Source organism: Podarcis bocagei (assembly GCF_964188305.1).
Source record: "Podarcis bocagei genome assembly, chromosome: 3".
Taxonomy (NCBI): domain Eukaryota; kingdom Metazoa; phylum Chordata; class Lepidosauria; order Squamata; family Lacertidae; genus Podarcis; species Podarcis bocagei.
Genome location: NC_138127.1, coordinates 87,168,075 through 87,184,464, shown reverse-complemented (window position 1 = coordinate 87,184,464; position 16,390 = coordinate 87,168,075). Strand labels below are relative to the sequence as shown.

General features: G+C 42.5%; 1 protein-coding gene across 4 annotated transcripts in view; it reads right to left on the bottom strand.

Moving 5' to 3' along the window:
* MTA3 (metastasis associated 1 family member 3) overlaps window positions 1-16,390 on the bottom strand; it is a 132,285-nt gene that overhangs the window by 882 nt on the left and 115,013 nt on the right. The window lies entirely within an intron of this gene.

Below are 16,390 nucleotides of genomic sequence, written 5' to 3'. Positions count from 1 at the left end.
CTGCAATGCAAGAATCTTTCGCCCCACATGGGGCTCAAACCCACAACCTTGAGATTAAGAGTCTCATGCTCTACCAACTGAGCTAAGCACACGGGTGTGATCAATATTGCCAAGTGGGTTGCACCTCTTGAAGGAGATATGGAACACAAAATCCAGAACAGGAGCACCACCACAGATTTGTTTTGATTATAAATGAGCTGTGCTCAAAATGTGGTAGTCCTTAGTGAAATCTGTTAGCCTCAACTGCTGACTCCCTATAGCAGGCTTCCTCAACCTTCGCCCTCCAGATGTTTTTGGCCTACAACTCCCATGATCCCTAGCTAGCAGGACCAGTGGTCAGGGATGATGGGAATGATAGTCTCAAAACATCTGGAGGCCCAAGGTTGAGGAAGCCTGCCCTATAGTTTTAGCCAAGTCATGCTCCTCACAACATTCTTAAGGGGGCCATCACAGAAGATAAGGGGTGAGGCCCCCTCTGTCCCTGCCCTATCTCAAGCAGTGCTCTTGACATTCCTAGCTGGGTACCAGAAACAAACTGACAGTTGTCAGCAGCTACCAGGAACGAAAACCTGAGCCAGAGGATCATTTGACATAGAAGTTATCACTCCAATCCAGCTAAGGAAAGAAATCCACTTGGGAAAGGTTTTGCATGCTTTGCAGTTGCTGGATGAGGAACCCTAGGTGTTGAATCTGATGCACATTTAAATGCTCATCTGAATGCAGATGCCATCTATAGTCTCTGTGCATTGCTTTCAGTGGAATGCACATCTGAGCGAGGATTCAAATGTGCACGCTATCCACACATAGCTGTATTAATTTGCATATAATCACCTTTGCTTCTAAGGGTGCTTTTAAAAATGAGCATTTTAGTCTTTAACATATTAGCTGGATTTCTGTGTCTGGATGAAGCAGCTAGGGATGTGAGACTTACTCCCAAAGAAAGTGTGTACAGGATTGTGGGCTAACAGTGCAATCTTATATATATTGCACTGTTAGCCCACAATCCTGTACACACGTATATATGTCTGCAGAAGTACCGCAGAGTTCAATTAGGCTTCCCTCTGCATAAATGGGAATATGGTGGCAATTTGAAATTGGTACAAAATTCTAAAAGTAAAGAATATGTAAGCCTGTCTACACTGTCTACAGAAAGCAACAAGTTTTCTAGTGGCAGAATAAAATGTAGTTTGAAAGGAAAACATTTTCACTTTAATGAAGGGAGTATAAAAGAAAAGTTCTATACACAAAATTCTGATTATAAATCAGTCAATATAGTATATGTTACAAGGCTGCAAATTTGTTATCATTTTCAGGACTAGTAGTTTGAGATGTTCAAAATATAAGGAGAAATACCCTTTCTATACCAGAGAGAGAGAGAAAACCAAATGTTTAAAATTCCATTCCGTTCTGCCTTCAAGTAAAACAGTTTTTCCTCACACAAATTTTAATAGCACATAAGTGGGGAATTATGTGAAAAAATAGGCTACATGAACAGATGAAAAATGCTCTTTTATTTATGAAACATTATCTTAATCTTTATGAAACATTATCTTAATCTCCAGGTCCTTTCCGCCCTCCTTCCCTTACATCTCTTTAAGCATCTCACTTGAAATATTATGCTTTTCTGGAATTAATAATACTACACATTAAATTCATGTTATTTGAAGGAAGGAAGGATCAAAGATATTAAAAAAGAATAAAAGACAACACCTTGTCAAAGAAAGAAAGAAACACGATTTTTTCACTTCTTAATTATTTAATTTGGATTGAATAATTTTCATTGAATTTTTAATTTATACTATTCAGTCCAAATTAAATACAAATGGGGCCCTTTTGCATTATTTTATTTCTTAAAGAATTGCACAGCCTGAGCTGATATTCTCTGCTGTTCTTTTGTAAATAATTGTTTAAAATGTATAAATGCAACACAGTGTTACCTGTTTCCACATTACAATAGCACCTCTGAATTGCAATCTTTAATGTTTTGCACCCCAAATGTAAACCAGTTTGTAAGATTCTTTACGATCCCAGGAAAAAAGGCATTCATCATTAAGGTGGAGTGCAGATCAATGCACTGTGAGTTAAGGGTTGCATGGACTTCTATTCCCTCTCTGCATGCATCCTCCGCACACCCCAAAATCTGTCCCAGAATATTGGGGGGAAACCTAGAACAGATTTGAAGGGCATGAGGAAAGAGGAGAGGAGGAGGAGGTCTGGTTACACAGAAGGAAGCCCTTGTGCTTCCATTAACCCTTGTGCTAATGGATAAAATATTAGACTGGGTTCCTTTCCATAAATGAAGAGTATGCCTAGATATGACAAGAGAGATAAAGCAATGTATTGTGGTACATTGTTACAGGACCATCACACATAGTATGTTCTGCTTCATATTATGTTTTTGTATATTTATTTTAAAAATATTTAAACATATTTATAAGCACACACAAAAATGGAGAAAAGTGAATAAAGCAGGAAGTAGATTGAGATCTGCTGGTAGTGGGTGATTTGTGGTAGATGGGCAAGCATTGCTGATAGGGCTGTGCATGGTCCCCCAATCAGATTCAGGGCACAATTCAGGTTTTAGATCAGTCCCAGCTAGGGATGATACAAACCTGACCTGACACCCAGATCTGGATTATGATCCAGAAAAAACAACAACAACCCATCTTTGGAAATCTCATCTCCTTGCATTGGGAAACCAGTATGGCTGTAAACCTCTTGCATTTTCTCATGGGCAACCTTCTGGAGACTGCATGCCAGCAGTGGGCGAGACCAGATGCAAAAATAGGTGGCTCTATGGGTGTGACCCATACCTTTGTACAGTAGGTTGCATTCCTGAGATACACAACTCAAGAGGTTTCTGCACACACACATGCACAGACACACAATGCATACAACAGCCCTGAAAATCCAGTGCCACCAATAGCATTTTCCATGCCACGCCATGCTATCAGCAGAGTATGGAAACAACAAGGGTCGCTCCAGTTTTAGGGACAGTCAGCACTGAGTAGACCATGATCTACTGCACTGGCCTTATCAGTATTGTTTTTATTTTAAAAAATGGTGCCGAAACTAATCATGAAGATCTCCCTTGTTCTCTTACTATATAATGGCAACGGCGCCCACTTGAGAGGTGCCGGAACTGAGTTCCATTGAGTAGCCGCTGAAGAAAAGCCCTGGGTATTATCATGCTCCTTCAGGCCTTTTCTCACTATAAGGTTCTTGTAATTATCCCTATATCCATGAGAAATAGATCTTAGTGATTCTTAAAGAGATCTTCATTAATCACATAAAGGCACATACATTCTCTGCCTGATTTTTTCCCTGCCTCTTCTGCTCTGAGACTCTCAACACCTCCCTCAACTACTGGGTCCTGCTCAGGACAAACTTCTTACCGGTAAATACAAACATATAATGAACAGAATACAACAAATGTGTTCACAGGAAACAGCTGTAAACATGGAAAATGGGAATTGCATAGCCTTCCCTTACACTCAACACATTATTTGTTCATTTTTTATTTTTTTATTTTTAAAAAGCTTATGAGAACCTGGTTGTAGCCTTTAATGGCAAGGGAGAGGAAAGATAAAGATGTATCCCATTTTCTCTCTCTTTCTCTCTAAATATATACATATAATTTCTAAACACAAAGGATGAGGAGGGAGGCAGCCATCTTTAAAATTCAATTTCCTGTGGTTTTGTCACAGTGTGTCTTTTTCTGAAGCAAGAATTCTTTATGTTTGCTAAATGAATTCAATATGCCTAAAAAGAGATACCATCTCACATTGTTATGAGAGACCACCTATTCTAACTGTGGTTTGCCCCGTTGGTTCTCTTGAAAACGTGCCTGAAGAGTGAGGAGCAGAGGAACTGCCTTTGACATTCTAATGAAATGCTCCGTGGATGCGATTCATCGCATCTACGTTGCATTTTGATGCAGAGGTGCATTTGCCTGTGCATGAAGATGTGGTCACACAGATGTCCCTGCTTTAAGATGCAGAAAGCTAATCTGCAAAAACAGACAAGCTATTTGCGCCACATCACTTTGGCTCAGTGAGCCACATCACTTTGGCTCAGTGAGCCACATCTCACAACTTTCTGCAGTTGTGACTGCAGAAACACACACCTATATACCTGCCCCACAGACAGGACTTCTTCATTCCCCTTGTGTAGTGCAAGTTCCCACATGCCTAAACTAGGACAAATAAATTTGTTTCCCACAATGGGCCTACCACACAGGTGAAAGGGTTTCAGTGTCTAGGTGACTAACAAGATACTGTGCTGTATTTAGGAGTGCTTGAAGAATTCAATTTCTGTAAATTTCAACGCAAAATGACCTGAGCTGCTTCTCCCAGCCGAATGTGCTGAGGATTTTGCATTTCCCTGAATTTTGAAACACAGTTCAAAAAAGACTAAAATGTGCTTACATTAAATTTAGAAATGCAAACACTAAGATAAAGCACAAATGGGCATTGAAATACATTTATGAATTTTCATGAGGATTTTTAAAATAAAAATAAGGCAGTAATGGGATGGAATGGACTTATGAAAGAACTCATGTGACATTGACACAGACCAGAAATAAGTTGATCCTTCCAACCCAAATTGCATCGCTAGTCACCGACAGTTAACATGTTTACTCAAAAGTAAGACCCACTGTATCCAATGGAGTTTATTCCCAGTGTGCATAGGACTGCAGCCTAAAAATGCCAAAACTGAGCCCAAAAATGGCTGGTGCAACCTTTACAGCTCTCTGTTTCGATGTAAATGCAGCACAGTATTATCTCCAGAAATGTAAATCTATTTTTACTCTAGTACATCTCAATTGCAAGCCTTAACATTTTGCTTCCCACCCCTCTGCATGCTGTGTTGAGCTACATCATGTGAGAGAAAAGTGAGATACAGCAGATGTAACAGACCGGAGGAGGGGAGAGTCTTTCAGGGTAGTTACTACACATTTGTGCATAAAACTGGGTTTTTCTAATTTGAAAAAGGACAGTGTTTTGATAGTGTGGAAGGGGACAGAATAATGGTGGGGTGTAAAAGCAATTGTGAATAGTTCATCCAAATTACTACTATGAGCAGTGACAATGAGTGGGGGGAGGCTTGTATCTCTTCTGTGAGAAGTTAGTTATAACTAAAAAAAACACCTCTTAATGAAAGAGACCTGCTAAGGAATCTTCATATTACACTACTTATGGGAAGATCTTCATAAAGATGATCTTTAAGATAAAGAAAAATGATACTTTTTTCTATAGAGACACAGAAGTTAACAAAGTGTTCAGGACCATTCAGGACCATTTCTGACTCATATTTGACATGACAAAGACAGCCTGAGTTAAATTCACGGTATGATGCACATATAAGATGATAGATATAGATAGATAGATGATAGATGATAGATAGATTGATGATAGATTGATGATAGAGATAGATAGATAGATAGATAGATAGATAGATAGATAGATAGATGATAGATAGATAGATAGATAGATGATAGATAGATAGATAGATAGATAGATAGATAGATAGATAGATAGATTAGATAGATAGATAGATAGATAGATAGATAGATAGATGATAGATAGATTAGATAGATAGATAGATAGATAGATAGATAGATAGATAGATAGATAGATAGATAGATATAGATAGATAGATAGATAGATAGATAGATAGATAGATAGATAGATAGAGATAGATGATAGATAGATAGATAGATGATAGATGATAGATAGATAGATAGATAGATAGATAGATAGATAGACAGATAGATAGATGATAGATAGATAATAGATAGATGATTGACAGATAGATAGATAGATAGATGATAGATAGATAGATGACAGATAGATAGATAGATAGATGATAGATAGATAGATAGATAGATAGATAGATAGATAGATGATAGATAGATAGATAGATAGATGACAGATAGATAGATAGATATGATAGATAGATATAGATAGATAGATGATAGATAGATAGATAGATAGATGATAGATAGATAGATAGATATAGATAGATAGATAGATAGATAGATAGATAGATAGATATAGATAGATAGATAGATAGATAGATAGATAGATGATAGATAGATAGATGATAGATAGATAGATAGATAGATAGATAGATAGATAGATAGATAGATAGATGATAGGAATATCAACTCACTAAGGGCTCTAAGACTCCAGTCCTATGTGCACTTACCTAGGAATAAGCCATAGCTGTCAACTGTTCCTTTTTTTAAGGAAAATTCCCTTATTCCGAATAGGATTCCTCACAAGAAAGGGGGAAAGTTGACAATAAGCTCCACTGAACAAGTGGGAATTACTTCTGAACACACATGCAGAGGATGAGTGTGCTATAAACACAATCTGAGCAAGCATGTTTTGAATGGTAAGGTGGAGAAGTATTTGTGCTTGCAGTCAGTCGCTGCTGGAACAGAAAACCTGATGGAGTAGAATGTGCACCTTCCCACATGTGTAAGCAAATCTATGAGGAGATATTTAGTTGAAAAATAATGTTGGTGTTGCACTTCTGTCATTAAGTCCAGCTTCATTTTTGAACAGTTTGATTGCATATGAAAGAAACCCAAAATTTAAATTTCTGTATTCAGAACATTGCAATTATGCATCGATCATCAAATGATCATGAAGGCTACAATCTTAACCCCACTAACCTGGAAGTAAGTCCCATTGAATTCAATAGGACATTTCTGAGTAGGCATGGCTAGGAATGCACTGTAAATTATTAGACACACACACACTGCATGAAGGAACGATACATACAGAAAAAGCATGGGTACAATTACTGTATATAAAAGAAATGATTTCTAAGCACCCACACACACACTTTTAAAGCAGCTTCAGATATTTGACATTTGAAATTGACAGCTGTATGTAATTGAAGCTATACTTAAGAGTTGACCCACTGAAATAAATGCCTAATTTCAATGGGCTCAACTCTGTGTATGACTTCATTGGGAACAACCCAAGAGCTATAACTGCATCAGTGAAACAACCAGTCTCCAACTCTCCCATACATTTTTGCATGTAATACTAAGTTTTTGGAAACTTTCACCAAATTAATCACCTCCCACAGCCCACTCAACCAATTCCCTTTCTTAGCTCTCTGCTGCCTTTTGCAATGTTTAGCAAACATCAATCTTGATGCTGTTAGTAAGCAGAAGACTGGCTTCTGAATATTTATAGGAGGGTTAGCTTTCCTATTATGAAATAAACATAATAATGAATTGGGAATAACTTGTAAGAGACTATGTTGATTATGTTAATTATCATTTTCCTGTACTGAATTGCCATTCTGCATTTTCACCACACACTTTCCTAAATAGACTCTCTAATCAGAACCACATTCCCTTGTGAGCTGAATACCTTGGCCGCTAAAGAAAGGTTGCACAAGAGACAGCTGAGGAACTCATCTTGATGTTCACAAGTCATCGCATGCAAATCAGAAGCAGGTCAACAATGTGTTTGTTTGGCTTAATGAGTTTTAATAATTTCAAACAAAATGGCCAGAGCTTGCTCAGTTTGGGAACATTTGTTTTAAAATGTTTGTGATCTGTTTAAGACAGGGCTTAAGTGCAAATAATTAAATACTTGTATTTGAAATTACTTTTTTGGGGGAAATATTCATAACATTTGCATTCATCAGTATCAGAGGGACCGGGGATAATTTCACTTGCATTTTAATGAGAAACTACCTAAATTTGCACTTCTCAAAACAATATGCGGACCAAAACAAAATTACAGTATCCTTTGCAAGGTGCATTGCTCTGAATTTTGTGGCGCAGTTCTCCAGCCAAGAAACATGCACAAAAATGCAAACATAAGTAAAAAATAACATACAAAATGCATTATATTAGACAAGGATATTTCCACAAATCTGCATCTTAATCAAAGCTGTGTGAGAAGTCTGTGAGAAGTCTACCCTGCAACATGGATGAATTATAATAAGGATTTGCTAAAAATTCTGTGAATTGTTGCAGAAATATGGCAAACTGAATTTAAGGCTGGGAAATGTAGAAACTGGGAGTAATTGAACTGAGCTCTGCATTAGGATTGTTGAAAATCCTTATGGTAGTGCTGTTATGGGTTTCAGAACTCACAGGGTTAAGGAGTTCTGAGTGATGTCTCACATTCCTGAGGCGTGGTCACAAACACTTACGGGAGTGGCTTGGCTCTGTGTGTTTCAGTCTGTCGCTATGCGAGAGGGAGAATGGGCGAGCTTTCGCCAGGTCTGATTTATACTGTTATTCTACATGATTAAAGGCTAAGAAGATAAGGAATGCCTTGTGTCTGTTCTGAATTATTACCCACACACTGCAATTGCTTTCTAACCGCTGTGATCGCTCTGCTACCAGCCAAGAGAGAGGCAGAAGGACTTTTGGATCGGCACGGACAGATTGCAAGCTGCACAAGGGAAGCGTGCCAGGCTCCATGTTTAGCCTCTCTTGGCACTCTTGGCTGGCATACTGGCATAGGTTATGGGCAGTTTGCCAACGCTTTGAAGCCTTTGCAGGAACGTCCCACGTGTGGGGGAAGCCAGCAAGCCGGCTGTGAGGTTGCTGGGGCCAGCTGGAGCTCTGGAGCTTTTCTTTGAGGCTGGAAGGAGCTCGCTGGGGAGAAGCGGTCTGCCTGAGCCAGGGAGCCGGAGGAAGCTACTGCTGAGACGTGAGTACGCTTAGCCCCCGGGGGAGGAGATGGCAGACGATCGTGAATCATTTTCCGTACCCTTCGAAAAATTAAATGGACAAAATTGGGCCGAATGGAGCCGGAAGCTAAAGGCCTGGCTGGTAGCCAAGGGGCTGTGGGAGGCAACCCAGGGGCCCCCTCTACCACCACCTGCAGCAGGCGCAGCAGCGGCGGACATAGCAGCTGCTCACGCGTCGCAGAGGAAAAACCAAAAAGCCCTGGGAGCAATAGTGCTCAGTTTGGAGGGTTCACAGCTACCCTTGGTTGAGGGGCTTGACACTGCTCAGGAGGCCTACCAAGCTCTTGAGAGGGTGCACCACAGAACCACGGCTGGTGCAAAGATCCACATCACCAGGCGCTTGTTTGAGATGAAGCTGCGTCCCGGTGGGAACATCAGACAGCATGTTACTGAGATGCTCTCTGTTTTCAATGATTTGAGGCTGCTGCAAGTCAACTTCTCAGAGGAGCTGAAGGTTTATATTTTGCTCAGCTCTCTGGACAAAAGTTATGACAATTTGTGTCTGTCTATGGAATCCATGAGTCCACAGGATTTGACTCTCCAGTATGTGGCAGGACGTCTTTCGGACGAACAGGAAAGGCGTGTCAGAGAGGGCAGGTCTGGCGCAGGCAGCTCCACCGGTTGCAGAGGAGGGGGGGCCAAGCCAGATGAGAGCTCTGTTCAGGCTTTTTCCACTCGCCGGTGCTATCTCTGTGGGTCCAACAGCCACTTTAAACGGGCTTGTCCGCAGAGGAGCAGAGAGGCCGGGCAGGATGTCTCCAAGGTCGTTTCCCATGGGAACCAGTCTCGGAGAGGAGGCCAGCGTGGGAACGCGAAGGAAGGACGTGACTCAGAGAAGGGAGACTGTTATCATCTCACGGCTTCTCTAGCAACTTTGAAAAACAATCCCAGCAGGGACACAGCTGTGCAATGGGTGGTGGATTCGGGAGCCAGTCATAACCTGATAACGCCATCTGCTGGGAGGCTGCGGAACTGCAGGGCTGTTTCAGCTGGAACGACTGTTACGTTTGTTGATGGGACACAAAAGCCAGTTTCTAATGTTTCTACTGCTTATGTTTCTTTTTTGCAGGTGGAGCTGCAGTGCTACGTTGTGCCAGGGATGCAGTGTTGCCTGTTATCTGTACCTGCTCTTGTGAAGCAGGGGTACAAAATTTGCTTTGAAAATGATGCCTGTTCCATTTTCAGAGGGGGGAAACAACTTGTCAACGTGGCATGCAGAAACAATCTCTTTGTCCTGGAAACACCTCTGGAGGGTGGGGGGAATGCCGGAAAAGCACAGGCGCAGTGTGCTAGTGTTCCCAGCCATGATTCATGTGTTCATGTATGGCACAAGAGAATGTCTCATGCTTGTTTGGAAGATGTTAAGAGGTTGCCCAACTGCACCAAGGGTTGTAAGATCACGCCATGTGAGGGATCCCTAGAGTGCAGGGCATGCACAAAGGTAAAGGTGCAAAGGTGCAGTTATCCCGGGGTAAAGAGGGTAACCACAAAACCTTTTGAGCTGGTTCACACAGACCTTGCAGGACCCATGAAGTGTGAGAGTCTGGGTGGGGCCAGGTTTGTGCTGACGGTGGCAGATGATTTTTCTCAGAATGTATGGTGTTTCTCTCTCCAAACGCAGGGGGAAGCGGCGCAACTTATCCAGGATTGGGTTGCGGAGGTGGAACTAAGGTTCTCCACCAAGGTGCAAGGGTTCAGAAGCGACCGTGGGTCACAGTTCACTGGGTCTGCTCTGAAGGAGTTTTTCAAGCAAAAGGGAATTCGTCACCAGGTGACGAGTGCTAAGTCTCCTCAAGAGAGAGGCGTGGCAGAGCACAGGAGTGAAACACTGGCTGAAGCTGTCAGGGTTTTGCTGTGTGACTCTGGGCTGCCTCAGAGCTTTTGGAGTGAAGCTTGGAAATTTGCCAGCTTTGTTTTTAACAGGTCCTACAATCACGCTGTAGGTGACACACCGTTTTTTCTGTTGCACAAGCAAAAGCCACAGGTGCATTTCTTCCGTTCGTTTGGTTCCAGGGCTTCAGTGCCAATACCAACAGCGCAACGGAAGGAAGGTGGTCCAAGGTACCAGGAAATGATCTTCTGTGGGTATGACCCTGCAACAAATGGGTGGAAGTTTGCATACCCAGAGGGTGATCAGACCAAGCTGCTGGTCAGCAAGCATGCTGAGTTCTTTGAGCAGGGTAGTTGGTCATGGCCTACGGGTGGTTCTGATGTTTTCTCAGAATGCTTGTCCGATTCTGAGGGGGAAGAAAGGGAGGAAGGAGAAGCAGAGGCGGAGCCTGTTGCTGAAGACCAGGTTGCTGATGAGGGTCAAGCACAGGGGTGGGTTTCTCCACAGGTTAAGAGGGAACCCAAGAGCGAGCCTTCATCTCCTGTTAGCCAAGTGCAGAAGGCCCGAAGACGCAGCAAGTCAGAGGGGGAGTCTTCTGAGCTTTCTGGAGACACATTTGCTGACCCCAGTGGGTCAGGAGGAGCACCTGAGGTTGTGCTCCGGCGGTCAACTCGCACCACAAAGGGGATTCCACCTGAGAGGTTTCAGGTCACCAGTGCGTGGGTTGGTTTCGCACAGTGTGATTCTGGGAGTGTGGAAGGGATTCAACAATTGCCTGGGATAAATGCCAGTGGGAGGCAAAAGGCAATGGGAGGTGAGTTGAACTCAAAGAGGTCTGTAAATAGGTGTTCACAGTTTCCCTCAGGATGCAAGACGAGAGGGGGTGTTATGGGTTTCAGAACTCACAGGGTTAAGGAGTTCTGAGTGACGTCTCACATTCCTGAGGCGTGGTCACAAACACTTACGGGAGTGGCTTGACTCTGTGTGTTTCAGTCTGTCGCTATGCGAGAGGGAGAATGGGCGAGCTTTCGCCAGGTCTGATTTATACTGTTATTCTACATGATTAAAGGCTAAGAAGATAAGGAATGCCTTGTGTCTGTTCTGAATTATTACCCACACACTGCAATTGCTTTCTAACCGCTGTGATCGCTCTGCTACCAGCCAAGAGAGAGGCAGAAGGACTTTTGGATCGGCACGGACAGATTGCAAGCTGCGCAAGGGAAGCGTGCCAGGCTCCATGTTTAGCCTCTCTTGGCACTCTTGGCTGGCATATTGGCATAAGTGCTTGAAAAAGATGGTTCTTACACTCAATCAGGCTATTGGTCTATAAAGCTCAGTATTGCCTACACTGACTGATAGCAGCTCTTCGGGGTTCTAGACAAGGGTCTAGTCCAACTCTTCTTGGAGATGTCAGGGGCATTTTGCATGAAACAATGCATCCTACCACTGAGCTAGAACCCTGTCCAACTCTAGAACATGTACAATTCTATAAAATTTAAGTTTTATTGAGACTGGCCTCAGAACCATCTATTTAACACCAGCGTGACACGCTCTGATGATGGCTGTAGTGCCATCAAGTCTGGAAAGCAGCCCACAATCTGAAGCAAATCCCATCAACATCTACTCAAGAAACCCTTTCCCCGGTGTCTCTTTGTTTGGAGCCTTATGGAGTGCCATAAGCAGAGATTTCACACGAAGGGGGTCAGGCAGTGGGGAAGTAGAAACGGCAAGGAAATGTCCTATGAGGCATGATTGGTCTCACTGCAAAGGGTCTTGCAGATGACAGTCTGAGTGGCTTACGATTTATGATATTCTAAAGCAAATGCCCCAGGGTGCTGCAGGAAGGCCAGAGCATCATGGCAAGAGGATGTTGCATAAATGAGATGCTGCTTTGCCAGCATCGGGGAAGCTCATTTTCCCTCCCAATAATATTCTGCAGACCCAGCATCAATATTTATGCAAGGAAACTACTCTCTGTAAACTATCAAGTATTTCTGGGGACTTCAAGCCATCTTCATTTTAAAATACTGGAGTGCTGTTATTACTTGTGGCATCTGTGGCACAGAGCACCTGCATATGATAATTCTGGTAATGAATGAGGTGTAATGGTTAGATTGTCAAATCTCCCGCAGGCCAGCCACCAATTCTCAGAATAACCTACCTCACAGGTTCTTGCTGTGATAACACGGAAGGAAGAACCACGCAATCAGCTTTGAGCTCAGTGGAGATCGAACGTAAGAATTTTATAAAGCAGCCTCCTGATTAGATTACTGTAATGCATCGTGATTAATTTACCGACTGAGCTTTTGCTTGGGACTGTCCGGAAACTGCAAAATACAGCATCAGAGCTTGTGGTTATCGCTGCTGGAGGTCCTTCATGAAGTATTTGAAAACAATGCAAAGTTGATTTGATGAAAAAAATATTTAATTTGCTTTTATTTGTTAAAAGTTAAAAATTGTATTGTTCAGCTATTTTATTCTCTGCCATATAGATAGATAGATGATAGATAGTGTGGTACCTCAAGTTAAGAACTTAATTCGTTCTGCAGGTCTGTTCTTAACCTGAAACTGTTCTTAACCTGAGGTACCACTGGGGCCTCCCGCTGCCACTGTGTCATTTCTGTTCTCATCCTGAAATAAAGTTCTTAACCTGAGGTACTATTTCTGGGTTAGCAGAGTCTGTAACCTGAAGTGTCTGTAACCCAAGGTACCACTGTATACACACACACACACACACACACACACACACACACACATATATATATATATATATATATATATATATATATATATATATAAAATACACACACAAGCTAAGACAGACTATTGGTCTATCTAGTTCAGCACCATCAACACTGATTGGCAACAGCTCTGGAGATGATGCCAGGGACTGAACCTGGAACCTTTTGCATGCAAAGCTTGTGATTTAGCGCTGGACTATAGCCATTTAATGGGAGTATAAAGGTACACAACACAGCACATAGTTAAACTATGTTATTTCTCACCAAAAGATATGGGGATGCCCACCGATTTAGATAGTTTTATTAAACGAGGATTAGACAAGGTGAAGAAGGCTATCAGTGACTACTTTTCACAATGACAATTTATTACTTCTAGTATCCTCTGAATGGCAATTGCTGGGGAACGCCATCACTTGCTGCTGCACTCAGGTCCTGTTTCTTATTTCATTATTAATCTTGCATCCAGATAGGAATTGTGCCAGGTCATTGGAGAGACACAGTGGTCAGATTATGCCTGTCTCTCCCAACTTGACTTTATTTTCTTTACATGTGAAGCTGTGGGTAAGCTTTTTAGCGGACCTTGATTAAAAGTTGGCAGGGTCAACAGAGAAGCCGACTTTGAGGAGGCAGTTCATCCTGTGTATCCCATTGCTTAGGCATTCAGAAAAATGGGTGCATGGGTCAATTAGCTATTTTAGACCCAGTTTTTGTTATCACCATTGCCTTCTGCACAGAGAAAGCACCTAGAATTATAAAAACAATGGAGGAAGGGAAGAAGCAAAAACAAGTTCATATACTGAAGTCAAAGAGGCAGCCTAGAATTAAGATTTGCAGCTTCAATTTCTAACAGAAGAATCCAATAAAGGAGCAGGTACTTTTAAATTAAAATCATTACATCTGTGCCATATTTTAATCTTGAATTTAAACACGGCAGTGTTCAAAGCTACTGGACTTTCTCTTGGTTCACTGTGACACTGTTTATTATCTAGCCTCTTGGTTCTTTATTATAGCTTAGTGTATACGTCTGAAGGGTTTCCCCTTCCTGATTTCTTGTACAGTGAAGTTTGCCTGGCTGCAAAGTAATTCTAATCCCCTCAAGTTGCACAAAATTACAGACACAGCTTGGAAACTTTTTTCCAAAATATTTTGCAGTGTTTCAAGCACTAAGTTAAGTCATCTGCAGTTTCCCACACTAGGCTAACTAGCTGAACCTCTGTGACTAAGCAACTATATAGATATTGGTATAGATTATGAGACAATACCACAAAAGCCCTCCTGGATTGAACCTGGGACCTTGTGCATGCAAAAAAGATGCTCTACCGTGGAGCTACAACCTTATTCCCTGCAGCCCTATCCTTATTCCCCTTCTACCAATATACTGTTTTCCTGGCTTGCTGCTTAAGATGTCCACCCTGCTGCCAATTGAGCAGGTTACCATCAGGAAAAGACTTAGAGGGAGATGTTCAGGGCTCCATTCAGCAGAATGAGCAGGAGAACCCACAAATGCAGCAGGGCTGGCTTGCCACATTTTGAAGTAAGTGGAGAAAAGAAATACATGTTATCATCTAAAAAGCCCCCACCTAAAGGTTCATTGCCCAGGTTCTAATACCAAACTGCACCACTGACCCAGTGCTCATTTCCCTGTGTTGCTAGCTCACCATAAGTTCTGGAGGCTCTCTAACCCTGTTAGAGTAAAAATGGTTTCTGTTGTATTTGTTTCTTCCTCTTTGCCCCACAATCCTCTTTCCTGGTTGGAATCCCTTCTCTGCTGTTGGCTGCCTAGACTCTGATATAGCCCCAAATCCCAAACATGCCCTCATAATCAATCCCAAGAAATTCTCACCAACATCAGCTTGCTACTGCACAGTCTCCGAGTGCCCCCCAAACGCTGGAATTGTCATGAAAACCCTTAAGCCATCATGGCTTCTCAGTTTGTCACGTAGAGCCTCGAATTCCCATTAAAGTACGCTAACCAGAAATGGCTCCATTTTGGGAGAAGCGGGAGGAAGAGAGTTGGTGACTGAGACTGCCTTCTCCTCCTCCTCCACCGTCACCTCCATTGCTGCTGCTCCTGGGAGTCTGAGAAGGTGGGGTTGGGGGAAGAGGGAGTTAGACAGGCCAGCTGGCTGGTGTAGCAGCAGCAATAGCAGAAACAGCAGGAGGAGGAAGGGGGAGGAAAGCGACAGGGACCCGGCCAATGTTGCTGTTCCCACCAAGGGAGGCTGCAACTGTCCAGCCTGGAGGGGAGCCCAGCCAGCCATCCAGCCAGTCATAATGAGTAAACAAACCAACCCCTGTGTTGCAAATTATGAGTCAGCAATATCAAAAGCAACACGATGGCCAGAAACAATAACAATGTGAACAACTTTATGGAATAATTCAAAACATCAAAAACAAACAAACTAAAGTCTCTTTTCTGCTTACAAGTGTTGAACTAATTGGCTGGTGAAGAATTCAACGAAACAGTAGTTGTTATCCGGAAACACTGTTCAGCAGAGTTCAGAGTCGGACATCAGAATTGGACATTTGCTGATTATACAAAGCTTCACATCTTGCTCTGCGCCGGGTAAAGTCTGGCACCGTGATTCATTTAAGGACTTTCAGAGACTTTAGTTTGTTAGTTTTGATGTTTTGAATTATTCCATAAAGTTGTTCACATTGTTATTGTTTCTGGCCATCGTGTTGCTTTTGATATTTCTGCTCCAGCCGGTCATGCGAGATAAAAAACTGTAAGGAGGTCAGGCTTGAAGAGAAGGTGGCAGCTGGATGGGCAAGAACAGGCCCTGGGGGTGATGGGGAAAGGTATAGCTGGCTGAAGGTTGTGGGGGGCAAGGAGGTTATGGGGGTTGGGGTGGGTGCTGGAGCTAGATGGGCTTCAGAGGGTTGTCTGTATCATCCAAAACTTTAATAAAAAAATTCATAGAATCATAGAATCATAGAGTTGGAAGAGACCACAAGGGCCATCGAGTCCAACCCCCTGCCAAGCAGGAAACACCATCAGAGCACTCCTGACATATGGTTGTCAAGCCTCTGCTTAAAGACCTCCAAAGTAGGAGACTCCACCACACTCCTTGGCAGCAAATTC